This window comes from Lactuca serriola, chromosome 4 (assembly GCF_051521515.1).
Source record: "Lactuca serriola cultivar US96UC23 chromosome 4, Lser_US96UC23_V15, whole genome shotgun sequence".
NCBI classification, from domain to species: Eukaryota; Viridiplantae; Streptophyta; class Magnoliopsida; order Asterales; family Asteraceae; genus Lactuca; species Lactuca serriola.
Genome location: NC_136411.1, coordinates 215312962 through 215334753, shown reverse-complemented (window position 1 = coordinate 215334753; position 21792 = coordinate 215312962). Strand labels below are relative to the sequence as shown.

The 21792-nt window shown below is 38.5% G+C and overlaps 1 pseudogene; it reads left to right on the top strand.

Annotated features, from left to right (window-relative positions):
• The first annotated feature begins 2397 nt into the window (after positions 1–2397).
• Positions 2398–4196, top strand: LOC145103268 (aldehyde oxidase GLOX pseudogene; annotated as a pseudogene).
• The last annotated feature ends 17596 nt before the right edge of the window (positions 4197–21792 follow it).

Here is a 21792-nt window from a genome sequence, read left to right as displayed (position 1 = left end):
GAATTAGTTCCATAAGCTTCTTACAACCCAATTAGATGAAAATGTTTATTCCTAGTCAAAAGGACTCCCAATGGTACTATTTCAAAATACAAAGCATATTGGGTTGTTAAGGGGTTCCTTTAACAATACGGGAACGATTATTTCAACACATTCATTTCGGTAACGAAACCAATCACTATCGAACCATCATCTCTATTTCTCTCTCTCTCTCTCTCTCTCTCTCTCTCTCTCTCTCTCAAAACTAACCTTTAAAACAACTTGACGTGAACAGTGCCTTTCTTCATGGAACTCTATATAAAGAAGTCTTCATGTCTCAACCACCCAGATTCATTTAACCTAAATTCCCAAACCACATATGCAAACTTAGAAAGTCTCAGTATGGCATTAAACAAACCACCGAGAGCATGGTACATGGAACACACATCTTTTCATCATACTTATGGTTTACGAAGTCCAGGGCAGATGTCTTTCTATTTATCTATAATCATGACAACAATTTGTGTTTCTTTATGGCACATGACAATAATATTGTCCCTTAACCATGACAACAACCAATTCACTCATTCCTTAACCAACAAGTTCTCCATCAAATAGTTAGGTCCCCTCCATCATTTCCTTGGTATTGAAGTAATTCCTTCCCAACAAGCTCTTTTTCTCTCTAAACATCGACATATTCAAGACATTCAAACAAGTTAAATATGGATGGTACCAAAAAGATTACTACTCCTCTCAACCCTTCCATTGTTCTGACTCTTAAGAACACCATGCAAGTGTTGATCCTATACGTTATCTGAAATCAGTGGGATCTTTGTAAAATTTGGCTTGCAGAAGAGCATATGTCTCTTTTGCTATATATTAACTTTCCCAGTCCATGCACTCCCCCGTTCCAACATCATTGGCAGACATTAACGTAGATGTTTCATTAACTAAAAGGCACAGTTCATCATGGCCTACATCTTAATCGTTGATCCTCACTTGAACTCAAAGAATTCTCAGATTTAGATTGTGGAGGGGTTTCTCCTATCATTTATTTGGGCTCAAACATCATCACATGGCGATCAGCATGTAAACAATCTATCACGCAGTCTTCTATAGAGGCAGAATACAAAGCCTTATCTAATATGGCGGATGAAATCTCCTGAGTCTAACATTTACTTACAGACCTTGTTGTTACACACTTGTCTTCTCCTATGCTATTTTGTGATAATACGGTTGCCACATACTCTAGCGCCAATCTAATACATAGTTCTCGGATGAAACATGTTGCCACATTGTACTTCAAAAGGTAGCAGGCGGTTCGTTAATAGTTCTTTATATCAACCCAGCATATGAACCAGCAGACGCACTCACAAAGCCCCTAAGTATCAACTCCTTCATTCATATTCACTTCAAGATTGGAGTATCCGACAAATCCTCCTTATTTCGAGGTGTATTACGACCAATAGCCCAGTGTATTACGACCAATAGCCCAATTGGTGAAACCATTTAAATTATTTTATTTATGGTTACTTTTAACTTTAGCCCCTGTAATTTCTCCTTATATAACTCATGTAACTTCTTCTTTTCTGTGTTGTACATGGTCTATTTAGCCTCCAGTATATTTTGCTTTGATTAGGAAATTGAACAACACTTTGTTATTGTGTAAACTCTTCTAGCCTTTATGAACTATTGACTCAACTACGATATAGATGCCAACCTTTTGTTATTTGCATGTTGAATGAGATCAAACTCATAATATTGTTGGTCTATATTTGAATGTACTTTATCAAAGTTATTAAAATCTTCACGAAAAACTTTCAAACAAAATACATTATATCATTGTTTCGAGAAACTCTCACTAGAACTGTTAGGGTCTAAATTTGTTGAAACATCAAGTAACTCCAATGATCTATCATTGAACCGATGGTCGAGTTCCGTTAACTTACAACTATTTGCTTTGTAAAAAAATGTCCACTATATGCAATGATGTTCAAGGTATGATCTTGTCATATCTAAAAATACCATAATTCTACAATATTTTCTTTTAAATGACCCTAATATTTTTACAAAACTCGATCTTGTCATATCCAAAAACATGAAGAGAAAGCATGTGGAGGCTTGTTGTAATATGAAAAATAGAAAACTAAAAGGTTGATAATAACATCCAATAAAAGAAAACATGCATTGACAAATAAACAAGATCAAAGGAGAATCCACCTTGTGAGTCTATCCTTATAAAATTAAGAATGAATATTTCATGGTTAAATGATTGAATGAAATTCGCTTATCATTCAGGTTGACTAATGGGTTATTTAATTCACAACGCAGTTCATGAACCATACCCGAGTGAAAAACCATCATAGAAGACTCTTTTCATCGCCTCAAAGTGTATATAAAGCCACCATTCACACTTCCATAAACACACAAAAACCTAACAAATTCGAAGAAGAGCAAATAAAATAAACCAAAGCCATGGCTCCTTCCACTTCCCACCTATATCATCACCTCTTCTTCTTCTTTCTGGTGCTCCTGCTCAATGCCCAGCAATGTCCGGCGGCAGGTGGATCGTGGTCTGTCCTCCTCCCAAGCATTGGAATTTCGGCCATGCACGCACAGTTACTTCCCAATGATCGTGTTGTCATGTATGACCGCACCGATTTTGGAGTCTCCAATATCTCACTTCCAAACGGGGCATGTCGTCCTAACACAACCGATTGTTCTGCCCATTCAGTCGAGTATGATGTTGCATCAAACACCGTTCGTCCACTCATGGTGCTCAGCAATGTCTGGTGTTCGTCTGGAACATTAATGCCCGATGGAAGATTGGTCCAAACTGGTGGCTTTGATGATGGTTATCGTGTTGTCAGAATTTATAAATCGTGTGATTCATGCGACTGGCAAGAGATACGTAATGGCCTGAATCAACAGAGATGGTATGCGACCAATCATATATTGCCAGATGGCAGACAAATTATTATTGGTGGCCGCCGGGCATTTAGCTATGAGTTCTACCCCAAGATGTCGGCCACTGAGAACACTCCTAGTTTACCTTTTTTGGTTCAAACGAACGACCCTAACGTTGAGAATAATTTATACCCATTTGTATTTCTCTATCCTGATGGGAATCTTTTCATTTTTGCCAACAATCGTGCTATTTTATTCGACTATTCCAACAACCAAGTTATCAAGACTTACCCTACAATGCCCGATGGTCAACCAAGGAGTTATCCGAGTACCGGATCTGCTGTACTTCTCCCTCTGCGCATAACAAAGGGAACAGTAAATGCGGTTGAAGTATTGGTTTGTGGGGGTGCACCAAAAGGAGCATTTGTTAATGCAAATAAAGGGATATTTGATGGAGCTTTGGATACATGCGGAAGGATCAAAATATCTGACCCTAACCCTCAATGGGTCATGGAGACCATGCCTTTGGCTCGAGTTATGGGTGACATGTTGTTGCTTCCCAATGCTCATGTTTTAATCATCAATGGTGTATCTGCTGGAGTTGCAGGTTGGGAACTTGGGAGGAACCCTGTTCTTAGCCCAGTGGTTTACCAACCTGATAAACAGGTCGGGTCTCGATTTGAAGTGCAGAATCCAAGCACCATTCCAAGAGTTTACCATTCCACAGCTGTTTTACTAAGAGATGGACGAGTTCTTGTTGGTGGAAGTAACCCCCACGACAAATATGAATTCGGAAACGTCCTTTATCCCACTGAGCTGAGTTTGGAGGCGTACTCTCCTTCTTATTTGGATTCAAACTCGTCCGATTTACGCCCCAAAATAATATTGCCTGTAAAAAACACTAAAATAGGGTACGGAAAGCAATTAGTTATTGTGTTTACAGTTTCAGGCATTGTGGATCCAAGCTCCGTCTCAGTGACAATGATGGCACCTCCGTTCAACACACACTCCTTTTCCATGAATCAAAGATTGCTGGTGCTCGATGGTGGTGTGGCTGCCAAGATTTTGGGGAAGTCAAGATATCAAGTTGTAGTAACCACACCGCCCTCTGGTAATGTTGCTCCGGCAGGGAATTATCTTTTATATGTTGTTCACAAAGAGATCCCAAGTCCTGGTATTTGGGTTCAAATGCAGTGACAAAATATAGAATAATGGTCATTATTTTGTTTTGTTTCGTTCATCTTTAATTGTACACTCATTTGTCAACCGGACCGGTTTTAATTTATTCTATTTACAGAGACCATGTTATTTTACTTAGTTTGTCCATTCGATTCGTCTTTTGGCTATCTGACTATTTTATTCATTTCAAAAGTTTTCATATAACACTGATTTTATTATGCTTTAGTTCTAGACGCAGCACGCTCAAAATTAATTGGTATAATTGGATCAGGAGTCCTAGTGATGCCGTGCACAAGTTGTAATTTATATTTTCCGTGCTCTAGCTTTCAATTAGCATTCTCACGAAGAAAAAACTCATGAAATTTGAGAAAAGCTATTATTGAAGCTTTTTCATACATCTTGCTACAAACTGGCCGGTGGGTCTACATGAGAGCAACTATTGTTTCAAGATTAACATTAATAAATATTAGTGTTGTCTTAGTTATTAACTTACACTACAAGAAATCAAGGCTGTAGTGGCGACACAATCGTCGCTAAAAACCAATGTCGTCACAAAAGCCTTGTTGCCCGAATCAACGTTATCCCCTTCCGGTAAACCTTAGCCGTCCGATGGAGTATCTAATCCAACGGTTGGGGTCTTTTTTTCGCACAAAACCAATCACTACTATAAAACTGGTGCAATATTTATAGCAAAATCCGTAACTATTCCATAGCTATAAACGGATAGCTATTGAATTGATAAGAAAAATGTTTGTAACATAATGGTCTGTGGCTAAATTATAGCTACGGATTAGCTACGGAATATCTACGAAATTTTCCATATCTACCACAGCTACGGAAATAAATGGCTACAAAATAGCTACAAAACTAAATAGCTACAGAATTGTTATGGATTCAAATAGCTACGTAATAGCTACGAAATAAATGCCTACGGGATAGCTACGGAAATCTGTAGCCCGTAGCTAACTTCGTTTTATTTTAAAAAAAAATAAAATTTAAAAATTTCAATTTTTTGTCAAATACCACATTGAATTCACATTAAACCCAAATACCATATAAAATACACCAAAAAACGTCTCTAATACCAAGTTTGACAGATTTTATTCCATTGTTCAAAATATCATACAAAATTAAGCAATAATTAAGAAAACAAGCAATACCAAATGTTTACAAATTCAATTGTTCCAAAATACATATCAATTGTCCTCACGTTGATTATCGGGGGGAGCGTGAGGTTGAGCAAATTTTGAATTCTTTCTCCACTTATCTGTAGACCAATGCTATAAAAAGAATAATATATATATAATAATAATAATAATAATAATGATAATAATAATAATAATACAATAGGAAATTATAACGCAACAAAATAGACTTTTTGTATACAAGTTTGCAGAGCTGTTGTTGCTTATTTTCTAACCATTTCATCCATGTATCTATTTTCAATGGGGTCTAAAATCTACACAATAATATATAATTAGATTTTAGCAAGCTATTTCGGAAGGAAAATATTAGTTTAAAATTTTCATATACTTTTAAAACCTTTCAAGATGCTCAAGTTTTCCAATATAAACTTGTGTACATTCATCATCAACATCTTCATATAGCCGCTCTTCGGTTTTTTGCAGACTTTTAGAGATGATCTCTACCTTTGAATTTGTTGCAATGTTCCGATAGGAACTAAAAAGCTAAAGTACAAATATTCTATCACATTGTAAGCAATATATATAATCAAAACTTAAACAACACAAATAACTATAATGAATTACTAAATCAAGTGTAAAGATTTACCTTGCTAAGAGTGTCATAGATAAAAGAGTCGAGTGTGTTTCTTTTTTCTTTTGTTTTATCCACCATAATATCTTGCCCTACAAAAATCTTTGCTCTTTTTTGAGCTTTATGTACCTCATATATTGTTGTTAGGATATGATAATTCTTAGAAACTGCAAGTTTTTGCTCCCTGGCCCTGCTTCTTCTTGCTTCTACAGCCTGCATGGTGAAACATTGTTTCACCGCAATTTATCTAGCTTAAACATAAAGTTTCACAAAAAACTACAATTTTGTTCTGAAATTTAGATTACATGATGTGAATTAAACATGCTAGAATGAGTAACAAGTTTATGACCAGCAACATCTTTCTTCGTAAGATGGTTGGCCATCATCAACAGTTAGTGCATACAAGAGTAATCAATCAAATGGTGTGTAACTTCTAAAAACTGAAGCAACAAATATAAGAGAGAACTATATCATAGTATGTTAAATATTAATGCAAATTGGGAAACAAGCAATACTTACTGATACAGTTTCTATTTGTGCAAATTGGGAAACAAGAAATACTCATAGAAATTACCTTCACATCTTGTGTCCACAAGCTAAGAATCAAAATGATTGTGTTGTTACTTCATGTTTTCCCAGTCTCCACAACCCCGAAATTGCTATTAAAGTCATCAAAGACAACCAGAGATGGTGACAAACGGGAGTGTCGAAGATGGGAGGTCAGGGGTGTGCTGTAATGTGGAGTAGATGCACGATTTCTATGGAGCGAGTTAAACTATTAGGACATAGTGTTTGATAGTCGTCGTCGACTCCAGCCATAAAAAATGATTTCAGATTTTAAGCTTACCTTTGTGTGCGATAGTCGCAGATTGGAATGACGGAGATGGTGACGAACGGAGCATTGGAGGTGGTGGAAGGTCTCTAGGATCAATGTTGGAGGCGCACGCCAGAAGATGGGTGTTCTCTTCGTCGACTTCATCCATAAGAAAAAAAAAAGGATTTCAGAATGTTAAATAGGGCTTTCGTGGGGGAGATTAAAAATTTGCATGAGGTATATTGGAGGGCGATTGGAATTTTTCGTGGGGATCGACACAAAAACTGATTTCTTGAGGATGATGGACAAAAAAAATGTTGTGGGTAGGATTCGAACTCACTCCACAAACAGAATTAACCAAAAGAGTTACTAATAGGTTGGGAATGCCACATCCATACATATTTGGTCTCTTATTAAATTTATACACTTGTTTATTATTATTATTATTATTATTATTATTATTATTATTATTATTATTATATGTGAATCAAGATTACTATTTATGACATCACACAAATTTTTCTTACCTACGGATTACCTTCGGGATCCGTTACTCATTTCATGGTTTACCACCACCACCACCACATGTTTGTTATGATTATATGTTATGTGAATTTCATGCTAGGATAAGGCTAGGGATACTTTCAGGAATCACATGATAGATTGGCCTGATATGTGATGCCTTATAGCCTAGGAAGAATTGGATGCTATGCTAGAATGAGAATATATATTGGTATCAGTAATTGCTAAGTATATGCTTTAAAATTTGTATACGGTTAGGATCATATAGCCTTAGAACGATTGATTTGGCCATATTTCCTGTTACTCATTTGATTGTGGTCCAAAGGTAGAGTCTTTGATTGGACGGTCTATTTGATCCTATATTGTGTATAATTTCCATGCATAAGGAAACTGACAATGAGAGTGGAAGTTCCTAACATGATTTGTAGTATGTGAGTTTCAATGTTCTTTGGTTATTATATGGAATGGAGTGCTACTGCACAAATGTTGTTTGCTTCGTGCTTTGTGGAACTCTTAAGTGATGTGAGTTAGCTACTAAGTGAATATGTTAAGTCACATGTGACAAAGGTTGAATAATCTCAGAGTGATGGATTTGACCCTATTGTGTAGCTCTCGTTTGAGTCTAACCATTGTAAGGATGAGTCTTTTACTCAAAGGATTATCTAAGCTTTGTTGCATGTGATTGTATTCATGAGGTGGTTAATTGACATTATGGGGAGTTTTTCAGCAGTTGAAGGCAGGGTGAGGTCGGAAACCTAGGAAAGCCTAGGAAGTGCTTCATTGGGTTTAGTTGCGCTATTTACCAATTACTTGGTGTATCAGTTTGAGAAGGTGACTTAGAGGATTCAGGATGATTATTGAGGAAAGTATGGACAGGTGTGGAAGGTAGTATTAGGCCCGTACTACTGAAAGCACAGGATCCATACTCGAATTGGGGAGAATTTTGGAGAATCTAGGAAGCCTGTGGATGAGTATTATTGGGTATGTCCTGATCATGTTCATGTTGTTTTTCGGTATGGTGATGAGCACTCAGGAAGTAGGTTCGAGTTCGGATTCTAGATCAAGTGCAGGTACCGAACCGATTGATGAGCGGATGTGGGAGTTGATCTCGTCGGAGATTACCTGTGGTATTTTGGAACAGACTCATGTGATATTTGGTACGGTCAATGAGGGGATTCTGGATGAGTGTCTGGGTGCATTTCGGATCGTGGTTATGGCTAGTATTAGAGCTCACATTCTTTCTTTCTCTGATTTCCGTGCATGTGAAGCTCCCGATTTCTTTGGAGAGAAGGACTCCAGTGCCAATAAGAGATGGTTAACGGATATGGATAATGTTTTCCAAAAGAGTGTCTAACCCGAGGGGTCAAAGGTCAGATTTGCCTCCAATTTTCTGAAAGACAAAACCTGAGAATTAGTGGGAGGAGTTGTGACCCGTTTTATGGCCGAGTTTTCACCAACTGGAGGTGCAGTAGTTGGCGAAGGAGTTTCAGGACCTTCGCTAGATGACTGAAATAGTGGCAGAGATCACTACAAAGTCTCGGGAGAGAGCTTTGATGGTTCCGCAGTACCCAACGTACGAGGAGATAAAGAAGGTAAGGTATCATGACATGCGGAGGGATGACATCATGGAGTTTGTGAGTTTTACAAGGTGCGAGACCCTAAATGATATGATTTCTAGAGGTCGAGAGCATGAGATTTATTTGGAGCACCTCCGAAACAGGAAGCCATAGCAGATTCAGATTTCAATGGGGCAGGTAAAGAGGCCTACGACTCAGGATTCACGTTTGGGAGGCCATCAGGGCCAGGGCTGTTGTGCCAAGTGTAGGAGGACCCATGATGGAGGATGTCAGGATACAGGCCGAGGATGTTTCAGTTGTGGACATATGGGTCCTTTTAGTAGGGATTGCCCCTGTGGGCCGGATCCGATGTGTTTTCACTACAACCAAGTGGACCATAAGAAGGCCGATTGTCTGATGTTTAGGGGTAAAGTGAGTGCACCTGCTCCAGTTACTTTGAGGATCACTGACGTTTGTGACGGTAGGAAAGGAGCCCCAGCAGCAAGGAGCTGAGCGTTGGAGTGTCAGTAGCGGAGGCCAGGGTTTCATCAGGTGCTATTGCGGGTATGTAATCTTTGCTTTCTTTTAGAATATTATCCATATTTATATTGCTTTGGAATCTTGTTTTGGTATGGGTAAGCATTATATTTGGTCTAGTTCCATGTTACTTCTTTGGTTATATCTTTAGGAATTGTTATATGCCATTTTGCACGCCAACAGTTATTAATGGGTCATATCTTGCTGAGCGGTACTCAGGTTGTTCGGTTGTTGTTCCAGATCTTTGATTGGGTCAATTCAGGGGTATCATTTGGATGTTCTGTGGTCAGATTATCTGTCTAGTTCTCAATAAAGTCAGAGTTTAGTCGTGTTAGCATTGATTCTGATAACATCGACCATCCTCCATGGAAGGACTTCGGGTCTAATCACTACCGTTGCTACAGAAGGAACAATAGAAAGGAGATGGTGATGGCAGTTGCATGAGTTGTTTTGGTCATTGGAAGTGGTAGGGGAACTTTATAATCACAAGGGTTGAAGATGGTTAGAATTTAGAGATCCTTTTAAGGATGGGAAGTTGGAGTGAAGATTTACCAGTTCAGAGAAAGGGTTATGGTCTTTGTCAACAACATAAAGGACTTAAGGAGGTGGTGCAGTATCATAGGAAGTGAGTGGGGTTGTCGGATTCGTTGAAGTTTCGGGAAGTATTCATCTAAATTTTAAGAGTTTGTGTGATCATCGATAGTGGCTACCAATGGAACGCTAGTATTAGTAAGCCCAGGTCTTTGACGGTTGGAGTTATAAGAGGTAACATGTGTTGGGAATCCATCAAATTTTGTGGGTTGGGAGAGCTTCGATGAATCCAAGTAGGGGAGAATTTTTCAGAATTCCAGGAGCTGAATTAGGTGTGAAACTAGGGTGAGTTTCACATCTTAGTCAGGAAGTAAGATGACTCAAGTGGACATCTGGATTAAAGTTTTCTAAGCTGGGAAATCAAGAAACTTTCCAATAGCTGGTTGTCGCTTTCTTTGTGATCCATAACAGGCATGTAGATCAATCCAGATTGAGGGTTGTGTTAGAGCCTCGCTGCCTGTTCTTGTTTGATGAAGGCTTTGGGGTTCGAAGCATGACCCGAACACCTGATTAGGATTCAATTAGATGCAGGTTCGACTTAGAATGATTGTTGTTGATATGGTAGAGGTGTGGTAAGACCATGATGGGATAGTCATGTCGTACAACTGTGGGGTGGCCGTAGCATTCACTGGGTCGACAGATAGGATTGAAGTATTGTAAGTTTATCAGTATATTTTGAGCTTTCTTTCTACTTATAGAAAGGTATTTATAGTCAAAAACTAGGGATGAGTACGATGAATGAATGATCAATTGTCCTATGGAGTAATCTTCGGTATATTTTCGGGAAGTTCCTGCTTTAGGTGGTTATCGTTGTGTTAAGGTCTTCCAGTTAACAAGAGTAATGTAGTTGTTTCAGGTTTTAGGTAGGGTTGCTGGATTTCCTTCTTTTGAGCTAAGGGAAGAGTGTTAATGTTCATTATTTCGAAGGTATAAGCAATTTTTGGCCAACACGGGGCTTAAATGGCAGATTTGGGAGGCAGCCATTTGTATGGGATAAATCTTCATTCTTAATCAAAATTCAAGAAGTTTGGGCAGAATCGTGTAGCGGTGGAGGACGTAGTAAGGAAGATTTCGAGGACGAAATCTATTTTAAGTGGGGAAGAGTTGTAATGCCCTGTTCCGGATCATTTCATAATTCGACGCCGTAACTCGAGGACCGGTTTTCATAAGGCTTAGGTCCTTTGGGAAAGAGACTCACTTCCCTTTGAGTGTAGGTAATGTTGTTTAGATGATCTAGGAGTTCGGTTTGTGGTTTGGAGACCAAGGGTATATAATTAAGTGGCAGTTCAGGCCTTTTATGAATTTTGGATTTTAGTTTAGAAATATTTATGGAAATGGAAGTTGATAGAAGTGTAGAGCTTTTCATTACCTTTCTGTGGATATAAAGATCGTCAAAATTTGAGTTGAAACGAAGAACTTATGGTTGTTTGAAGTTGGAGAGGATTTGGGGGAATAACTGATCCCATGACATGAGCATTTGGAGCTCATGATGTGAGAAGTGATTAAATGGAAATATCGATTTAAACTATGCTCACGACGTGAGTATCAAGGATTCACGACATGAAAACCGTGCAGCCCAAGCCCTCAAGTTTTTAGGGTTTTAAACATATATAAAGGTTGGTTTCGTGTTTTGGAGCATTTTATGAGCCTCCTTCATCTCTAGATCATCTTGAGAGAAACCCTAACCCCCCCTTTCACCATTTTGATCCTCCCCTCTCATCTTTCATCCATCTATAAATATATTTATGCTTTAAAGAAGAAGAAGATGTTCTTTCTGCTTTGATCCAGCAAGCAAGTTCCCTCACTACCTTAAAGATCATACCTTGGTCCATGGTAAGTCGTCAAGTTCCAACCTTTATGTTTTATTCTTCTAAGATCTAGACTTTTATGTATTTTTCTTCATGTTGGAGGTGGTTTGATTGGTTTGATTCCATAAAGTTGGCAACTTTATGGATCCATGAGGTCCCTTTGAGGTTTGTTGTGGTAGATCTATGGTTTTGTTCAGTTTTAGTCCCATGAATGAGATTTGGAACTCATTTTCACCATTTTTGACCTAATCAAGTTCAAGACATGCATTGGACATGAATGTCCATAATGAAAAGATTTTTATATTGTTTTTTGCTGTATGAAAGCCCTTTAGAAAGTTGGAATGGATGACTTATTGGATTAAGGACTTAAGGCATTAGGATTTAGCATTAGACGTGGCTCACGACGTGACACAGGGAGTGTCACTACGTGAGAGTAGTTTTTACATTATTATTTCAATGGACTCACCTCAATATGTGACCAAGGAAGGTTCACGTCGTGAGGTTTGCTAAGTGGGTCATCCGGGACCGAGTTGACTGAGTTGAGTCGATTGAGTTAGAATCTGGCTGAGTGCGTTCTCATGACGTGACTAAGGACTGGTCACAACATGAGTGTTAACGGATGGAAATGTTAACCGTTGACTGTCGACTTTGACCGTTGACTTTGAGTGTTCACTTTTGGTGATTTGCTTGCTTTAGAAGGTGGACTAAGGGTTTACCTTGTATGGTTTGTTAGGAGGTGTATTTTACTTGTTTGTTGGCTGTGTGAGCTGTTAGCTGTGGATTTTGTCGGTGAGGTGAGTATCCTCCTTGTATCCATGGATCGAAGGTACCAATGTCGGCCCAATATTCGGTTATGTAGAATGATAGTTGTTGTGATATATATATATATATATATATATATATATATATATATATATATATATATATATATGTATATATATATATTTGTGTTTGTATAATTGGGTTGAAAGATAACCTAGGGCGGGGCCTATTATGGCATGTTCAGGGTGAAATATACCCCAGGGCGGGGCACACAATCATATGATCGGGTTGAAATATACCCCACGGCGAGGCCCCGGGGCGGGGCCCATACTTGCTTATTGGGTCGGAATATACCATAAGGCTAGGCCTAGTTGTATGTTTGGTATCTGGTATTTTGGGGTACTCGATATGTTTTGTGGTTACGGTTTTATGGTATGTTTTCAGGTACTTACGGTTAGAAAAGGAAGGGTCCGAGTTCATCGCAACGTATCCATCCGTGTTTCCGCCTTATGATAATTTTGGAAGTGTACTCTGATAATTGATTTTTTTTTGTGAAATACTTTTGAATAATTAGAAAAAAAAAACGATAATGGATGTTTGGCTAAAAGATAACTAGTGTTCTGATCGAATTAAAAATAAAATTTTTAACTCGTAATTGTTGGGATATTATAACCGTCAAGTCAGATATAATGTTATTTAAAACCTAGAGTATAACAATTTTTTCTTCAAATTAGTAGATTTTTGTTCATTATATGCCAAACCAGTGTCTTTGAGGGGCCCTTTGATTTCATCTCATCCTAGAACCAAAATATATGTTTGAACCGAAATAATAAAAATGACCAAAATTTTAAAGAAACCGAGGCCAGTAGTTCGTCCAATTTATCCTAGTAGTTTATAATATGTCCCTCATTTCAGATGAATGAACTTTCCCAAAAGAAATGTATAAAAAAGTCAACTTGTTTGTTGTTCGGGTACACAAGGTATAAAGGTATAATACATAAGAATGAAAAATATTATAATTAATTTAATAACGGTATTCTAGCTTAAATGTGCGTTGTAATAATTCCACAGGGATTTGATTTGCTTCTTCTATCATAACAATTAACTAATCATTTGGTCGATGAATGAAATACGATATTTAACAAATCTTAATTAATTAGGCGTGTAGTTTATCTGTTTGTTATTTCCCTCTACCTACCAAGGAGAGATACATTTTTTCTGCTACATAATAGATCACGTTTTATTCAGTTTTCTATGAAGAGAATCAGTTTATTCAAGGAATGTGAAACACCCACGTATTATATGTCAATTTTCAAATCTCCTTAGGTGTAATTGATTCTCTACATAAGATCAGCCGTAATAATTTTCTCTTGGAAGGATGCGAATTGGAAAAAAAAGATACATTAGGCATCTTGGTTAAAAATCACTATTTCAATTGCCCGATGGAAGTTTCGGCTAATCGACCATAAAATCACAAAATTTTGCGTTATTGATAAGTGGTAGTGGTGATTTATTAATGAAAAGGTCAGTCTTTGGAAAAGTGTCATCATTTGCACACATAATCTAATACAAAACCTGCAACATATATCGCTAGAAAGACCTCAAACGGATTATGGTGCAATATTCATAAGGTTGTTATAGCCCTGGGGAAACTTGCAGTTGATAGAGAACAGATTTTTCAGCTCGTTCCAATGTGAAGATATTGTTCTGGAAAGACGTTTGGTGTGGCTCAACTCCATTTCAACAAAAAATTCCTCATTTGTACAGGCATGAATCCACTAAACTTTGTCTCCTTACAGATCGTTTGTATATTAGTGGTTTCTCATGGCGATAGAACCACACACCATCTACTTCATCTGAATCGCAGGACTTATGAGAGTTGTATAAGGACATTAGTGTATTGGATACTTCCACAGCTCCATCAGTATATGGTTTTCGTTGCAATATGGCAACAAATGGAGAATTCAAGGTAAGCTTCATGAGTTGCCTTATTGATTCCATGACTACTTCTTATAAAGTTTGGGGTGTATGCTTGTCAAAGATGGTCCAGTTGAAGGTCAGGTGTTTTGTTTTGAGTGCTTCGCTGGACTGTAAATCAGTGGCTGCCTTATTGCCTGATAGAGGAGATCGAAATGTTAATCAGTTGTGATCATCATGTAATAAAAGTCAAAAACAACCGATCACCTCCTGCTTCAATGCGATTTCATACAACCCATCCATCAATGGATCTTAACTGGTGTGAACTACCTGCTAGAAACTTCGCAAACATCTTAGAGTTCTTTGACTTAGCGAATGCGGGTGATAATAGAAAAAGAAGATCACGAGCACCATCTTATTGATTATTCTCTAGAATATTTGGTTGATAAGGAATGCCAAGGTTTTCAAAAACATCTTAGTAAATCCTTTAAGGGTGGCCGGTAACATTATATCCATTTCATACACTTGGTGCAGTCACAGGAGCTCTTAGAGGTGTGGAAGTTGGGCTGAGTGGATGTCACACGCGGGTTGACCTACGGTACAATTCCTAGAACATAGATTATCTTATATTAATAATATCAATTACATTGACTAAATTAAAACCTATATGTCTTCGTGCAACTATTCCTTCCTTGCGTTGAACTTCTCTTTATCCTAGGAACGTATACGATTTTCAAAACGCCAGCGTGATATTGGTGGGTTCACAGGTTTATGAATTTTGATGAAATTCTTGGAAAACTTTTATCATCTTTGTTTATTAATATGCTATTCTTTCATAAGTTCCTTTTTTCCTAGGTTTCAGATTGACGTTTTTGAAAAATCTTATTTTTGTTTCTTAACCTTATCCTTAGGATGTAGTATCTATTCTAGTTTTTTTTTCATTAAGATCTTTCTTTCGTTTAGGATATACTCCCTCCGTCCCAATAGTATTGTCCACAGATAAAAAACACACAGATTAAGAAAAACATTAATTACCACTAACTTTATTTAATAAAATGACAGTTTTGTCCATACTTTGTGTTTAATGTTCCATTAAATTCTTACTTGGTTAAGTAATAATGATGAGGTATTTTGGTAAAAATGTTATTTATTTTTAGAAGTGGACTATTATTTTGGGACAAACCAAAAAGGAAAGATAGACTATAATTTTGGGACGGAGGGAGTATTACTTAACCTAACGTTTATAATTCTTATCGAATCCTTTTTAATGAATCATAGAAGTACTTGAAGGTGTCCCTCTAGGCTGTTTAAGTTATGATTTTTCCTAAACAGAATTACCATGATTACCTATAATCGACACTATCGACATATATATGTTTCGTAAGACGCTTCATCGGACGTCAAATGATATTATTTTCATACTTAATAAAATTTTCCTTCTGGGATTGTAGCTAGCAATTGCGGATATGGGTGTCAGCCCCATATATATTTGTACATATCTTACTGGCTCTCGCAACATCATCGGTATTAGGGTCAAGATACCCGAATTTAATCCGGCTCACTAACATGTGTTTATTTAATCTTAAGGACGATTATTGTTTTATCTTTTCTTTCTTTAATCTTTGTCTGATCAAATTATTTTCCCTAATTATCACTACATATCTACGCCTTACCATTATATATATATATATATATATATATATATATATATATATATATATATATATATATATATATATATCAAGCTTTTAGAAAACAATAGACGTTAGCTAGTCGGATTGGGGTCTTGGAATTCATCGGCTAGGAGGTGATTAATCGGGGGATTAATCGGAAACCATTAATTATTAAGAAAATTATTAAAAAAATTATAAATTTAACTTTAATCGTAAGAACATAAATAAAAAAGAATAGAATATTAATAATAAGTTTAACAAGCACAACAATTTATCATCCAATTAATAAGAAAATTTATTCAAATTTTAATATATCTTACGAAAAGAAGTAACTTTGGGTATTTGTATATTTGAAAACATAGAAATTTTGAAAATTTTTGAGAAAAACTTTAAAATGTTTTTTTTTTTTTTTTTTTTTATATATTAGTTGAACACTGAAATACTAAGAACTTTCGAAATTTTAAAAATTTTGGTTTAATATTTAAAAATTTTAAAATTTGGCTGATTAGGTTGCCTAGGACCGATTAGGACCGCCTAGCGATTAATCCCCGAGTAATCGGCCGCCTAGACCGATTTTTACAGCACTGATATATATATATATATATATATATATATATATATATATATATATATATATATATATATATATATATATATATATATAGCGCCTGGGTTCCGGTTTGAATTATTTTTCCATTTATGCATTCAGTCTTGGAAGACTCGACGAGTTGTATGCCTGAAGTTGGTGTGTCGAGTTATTTTTGGCCGCAAAGTTTAATGAGTCAACTCGACGAGTTGAGGTGTCTCAACTCGACGAGTTGGCAGCTGGGAAGGAAACCCTAATTTTTAGGGTGTTGCACCTTATTTAAAGACCTTAAGTCCCTTGATTGGTCTCCTTACCAGCCTCTTCTATGCTGAAACCCTAAAATCGAGCATTTCCTTCCATTATTGAGTGTGTGAGCTCGGGGAGAACCTTGAGTGTTCATTTTTGGTGCTTGTTGAAGGAGCTAAGGAATTGGGAGTTACTTGGCTTGAATATGGTGTCTTGGATCTAGAATCACTAGCTCATTTGCCATGCTTTTGAGGTATCAAGTTCTAACCTTGCTTAATATTTACTTAGATCTCTTCTTGGGTTAGATTGTATGGTTCTAGGCATGGTTGTGTGGTTGTTGGGGAAGTAGAGTGTCCCACGTGTTTATTCTTTTAGATCTATGATCTTCATGAGATCTTTTGGCATAAAGGTGCCAACTTTATGCTCTTAAGGGCTTCATGCATTCATTAAGTCCGTCTTTTGGCTTCTTTTGACATAAAGGAGTTCTTCCTAATTTCAAGTAGCTAGTAAGTGAATATGCTAAGTTACATATTATGAAAAGTAAATAGTTCTAGAAGGTTAGGTTTAGCTCTATTGCGCAACTCTTGTTTAAGTCCAATTGTTGTAGTGAGAGACCTTTCATTCGAAGAATTATCTAGAATCTGCAATATGTAATAGTATTGTAAGCTAGATAGAGGAGGTTAGTGAGAGTGTTGTGGAGTTTGTCTTAGGAAAACCTAGGATGAGATTTAGTGTTGGGAGCCTTATGTGTGAATAGATTGTTGGATATGAAGTAACTTGACTGAGTAAAGGCACTTCTTGGAATGTACGGATAGATGTGGAAGCTATTATGTTCCCGTACTACTCAAAGTAGAGGATTCGTACTGGATTCAAGGAGGGTAGTAATGAAGTAGGGAGCTTGTGTATTTATGATTTCCCTGATATGCGCATTGATGATTTTATGATAGTTTTATGGTCTATTTTTAGTATGGTGGTATTGCGAGGCAGGCTAGGGAGCAGTTCCGGTGTTGGCGAGGGGTGGGGCTCAGGATCTGGAGTCGAGCAGCTTGATGACCAGACGAGGGACTTCATCTTGTCTGAGATTATGTGTAGTATCCTTGATCAGACTCATGTGATATTTGGCACGGTGAAGGAGGGTAGTCTGGAGATTGTTGATGAGGGATTGAGGGCCTTTCGTGCTGAGATTTGGCTTTGATTGGGACGCGCTCTCTGAACTTCAGGGAGTTTCGGGCATGTGCAGCACTAGATATCACGGGGTGAGGTACCCCATTGCAAGCAGTAGGTGGTTGGTAGATGTTGCCAAAGCCTTCCGTATCAGCCGTTGTCCCAAGGGCGACAATGTCAAACTAGCATCCTGCCTCTTGAAGGACTGGCCACGTGATTGGTGGGAGGAGGTAGGGAATGCTATAGGAGATGATTTGGATATTGATTCGATGACATGGAGTGATTTATCAACCAGGTTCCGACCCGAGTGTGCACCAGTGATTGAGGTGCAAGAACTGGCATGAGAGTTCCAGGATATCTGTCAGAGTACTAAGACAGTAATTGAGATCGCCGCTATATTCAAGGAGAAGACATTTCTGGTTCCATAGTATGTGGAGGATGAAGAGATGAAGATGGCTCGGTACCATGAGATGCAGAGAAGTGATATTCGGCAGTTTGTTTGCCGATCCAGTTGCAAGAGGTTGGAATACATTATAACGAGGGCTAGGGAGTGGGAGATTGACTTAGAGATGGAGAGGAAGAGCAATCCAAATTTTGCTGCGAGTGTTGAGGGTTTGGGTAAGAGGCCCAATGTATATTATTATAGACCGAGAGGCTAGCATGGCCGTAGCCATTGTGGAAAGTGCAGCAAGACGCACAAGGGCACATGCAAAGGGGTGGGTTCTGGCTACTTCAAGTGCGGTCGAACTGGTCATATCAGCAGATATTATAGTGCTACCACCCCATCACTCTGGTATCAGATCTGATTTGCTTTCAAAACAATCAGAGAGGCCACAAGAAGGCCCATTCTTCGAGTCTAGTTGTGATAGGACCGGTGTTAGCACTCGTTCCTGCGACATTGAGGATTATTGATGGCCATCAGGGTTGGGCAGATGCGCTAGCGGCAAAGAGCAGGGTTTACCAGCTAACGGCGGAGGAGGCGCGTGCAACTTCCGATGTTGTGACATGTATGTATCTTCTCCTTATCTCTTTATCTATATCAAACTGTTTCTTATGTTTATGTGTTTTATTTTAGGATCGTTCCCCGTGAACGGTATCTCTGCCTTAGTATTATTTGATTCGGGGATACCTGATTTTTTGTATCTCTTGCGCTTAACAAGAGACTTGCTGGAGCTCTAGTGGAGCCGGATCGTCCTCTTGATGTAGAGATTGCTAATGATAAGATGGTCAGGGTTGCGAGGGTTCATCGGGATTGTTCCCTTCAGTTGTTCAGTGAGTTGTATCTGATTGATATGCTACACATTCCTATGTGTAGGAAGAAGGTCATCATGGGCACGGACTGGTTGATCCCTATTGGGGCACTGATCGACTACGAGCAGCAGTTAGTGCGGGTTCGTACACCAAGTGAGGAGAGTTGGTGATTCTGGGCGAGAGACCGCAATGTGGGCCGATTATGTGTTCAGCAGCAAGATCCATACGCAATCTTCATCAGGGTTGTTCGGGTTTTTTTCGCTTATGTCATGGATAGCTGAGATTTGGGTAAGGTGACCTTGGGCGATGTGCCGATTGTGTGGGAGTATTTGGAGTTGTTTGCAAAGGATCTTCCTGGGATACCTCCAGAGAGGCAGGTGGAGTTCAAGATTGATTTGATTTCAGGAGTGGCTCCGATAGCCAAAGCACCATATCAATTGGCTCGTCTCGAGATGTAAGACTTATATACACAACTGGAGGAGCTGATAGACAAAGGACTTATCAGGCTGAGTAGTTCGCCTTGTGGAGCCCCGATTTTATTCATAAAAAAGACAGACGGATCCCATTGGATGTGTATCAACTACCGGGAGTTAATAAGTTAATGGTGGAGAACCATTATCCCCTCTCGAGGATTGATGATCTTTTCAACCAACTTCAGGATGCATCTTAGTTCTCCAAGATCGATTTGCGATCGGGTTATCATCAGCTGCGCGTTAAGGACAAGGATGTGCAGAAGTAAGAATGTCAATGGGGGAAAACGGGAGGGATTGCATCCCCGACCCACTCCCCCAAAATTTCCCCTTTCCCCTGTCCCTGCCCCCAAAATGTTTTGCCTTCCTACCCTCGCCCCCGCCCCCGAATTCCCTTTATGACCCCCGCCCCTCCCATGTTCCCCCGCACCCGATTGATTTTGGGTTGCCTTTTATTGGCTAAAGAAGCTATTTTAGGTAACAAATAATTATTTATAGCATAATTTTACATATTGAAAATAAAAAAGTTATGTCATCTTAAAAACAATATAATAACAACATAAAAACATGTTTTCTGCTGACTTTTGGAAGCTCAAAATCATGTTATTGTTTATTATGCTTATATAACTAGTATATGTAAATTTATGTGTAATTTATTAACGAGGTCCTCATGGCGGTTTCGGGACGAGATTGACTACCCCCGCCCTGCTCGCCAAAATTAAAACGGGGGTTAACTTTGCCCCCGCCACCGTCACCACGCTCAATTTAAAAAAAAATCCCCAGAACGGGACGGGCCCCCATGGGAACGGGGTCCCACAAGACTTTTTGACATTCCTATGTTGAAGACAACTTTCTGGACTCGTCGTGGCCATTATGAGTTCGTGGTGATGCCATTTGGGCTCACTAATGCTCCTGACGTGTTCATGGATCTCATGAACCGCGTGTGCAGACCGATGTTGGATCGGTCTGTGATAGTCTTTATTGATGATATCATGGTTTATTCCAAGATACAGGAGTAGCATGAGGAACACTTGAGGGAGGTGCTTGAGACATTGAGGATGGAGAGACTTTTTGCAAAGTTCTCCAAGTGCGAGATTTGGTTGTGCGAGGTGCAGTTCCTAGGGCACCTTGTCAACCAGAAGGGTATTCTAGTCGATCCATCCAAGGTCGAGGCCATGATGTAGTGGGAGGTTCTAAGGTCTCCATATGAGATTTGGAGTTTTCTTGGTTTGACTGGTTATTATCCGAGATTCAACCATGGTTTCTACGAGATTGCTATTCCATTGAACCAACTGAGCAAGAAGTCGGAGACATTTCATTGGGGGCCAGAGCACCGCTTCCTACCTTGCTGGTGGGTCTCGATGATTTTGTGGTCTATTGTGATGCTTCAATCACGATTTTAGTGCAGTGTTGATGTAGCGGGGTGGCATGATCACTTACGCTTTGAGGCAGCTGAAGACGCATGAGGTGAATTTTACGACGCATGATTTACAGTTGGGGGGGGGGGGGGTTTCGCCCTAAAGATTTGGTGGCATTACTATTGGGTTTTAAGCATTCTAACACTCCTATGGTGTACATTCAACCCTAAATACCTTGGATCTATGTTTTCTCTATTATACATGCACATATCAATTTCCAAGGTATTTATCCTAACTCGCATATTATGAACTACAAGTAATATAGAAACTAGTAGAAATACATACCTCTTTGTTGGTGATTGATTCCATGGAGCTCAAGAGCCTACTGCCCCAAATGTGACACCTCAAATGGTTCACACAACATCATATGCACTTGGAATAACTTAGAGAGAAATCATCACTTCATGAAATTGGCTTGCCCTCTTCATACACACATAGTGGCCAATTTTTACACAAGAATATGATGCTTATATAGTTGTTACAATTAGGGTAAACCCTAATTTTCATGGCTTTCCATTTCCTTGGATCCATGGGTTCAAATACACCATGGAGCATCCTATCGGTTTTAGCCCAACTTGATAATCCATGGAGCATTAGCCCACTATACAAGTGTGTATGATTTACACAATCAACCCATAT